Raw genomic sequence first — 583 nt, forward strand, 5'->3', positions numbered from 1 at the left:
TCCGCTCCCGCGCGCCGCCCGGCCGGGGGCGTCCCCGAGAGTGGACGCAGAGCTGAGGCGCGGAGGCCCAGGCTTAAGGCCAACACGCCGATTTGGGCCTGGACACCGCCGTTTGTGGGAGAGGGAAAGAGACGGGCGTCGAGAGGCGGTGATTTCGGGGTCGCCTTTCCCGCAAGCACAGGCAGTCCCACTGCTGCAGGCGAGGCACACTCACTGCCCGCCGTGCAAAACCCAGGGCCCGTTCTGAGGTAGCTGTCAGCGTAGGAAATGGAGCTATTTGGTTGTTCTTTTGAATAGCCCCGGGACAACTTCCTTTATTTCATAAGATGAGAGGCTGAAGGCCTTGCAGGATTACTTTACTCTTATCACTGCTCTCTCCTCTCCGACTCACAGCCTTGGCCGGGGCCTCTCCCAGCCTTGCTCAAGCTCAGGGAAGCCCATCGCTCCTCTTCAGGCTGAGATGCAGACAGGCAGGGCCCAGCTTGATCCTGGAGCTCGCCGCAGCGCGGCTGCTTCTGGTGTGATTAGAAAGAAGCAGCCGGGGTCTTGAGGAGCGCGTCTGACAAAAGGTAATGGAGGCGCA

General features: G+C 61.1%; 1 long non-coding RNA gene across 1 annotated transcript in view; it reads left to right on the forward strand.

Moving 5' to 3' along the window:
• The first annotated feature begins 30 nt into the window (after nucleotides 1–30).
• Nucleotides 31–583, forward strand: part of LOC104850224 — a 43,915-nt gene continuing 43,362 nt past the window's right edge. The window contains exon 1 of the long non-coding RNA XR_776917.2: nucleotides 31–569. This is a non-coding gene — a long non-coding RNA (uncharacterized LOC104850224). The remainder of the gene's footprint in view (nucleotides 570–583) is intronic.

Source organism: Fukomys damarensis, unplaced genomic scaffold (assembly GCF_012274545.1).
Source record: "Fukomys damarensis isolate Sample0158 unplaced genomic scaffold, DMR_v1.0_HiC HiC_scaffold_26, whole genome shotgun sequence".
NCBI lineage: Eukaryota > Metazoa > Chordata > Mammalia > Rodentia > Bathyergidae > Fukomys > Fukomys damarensis.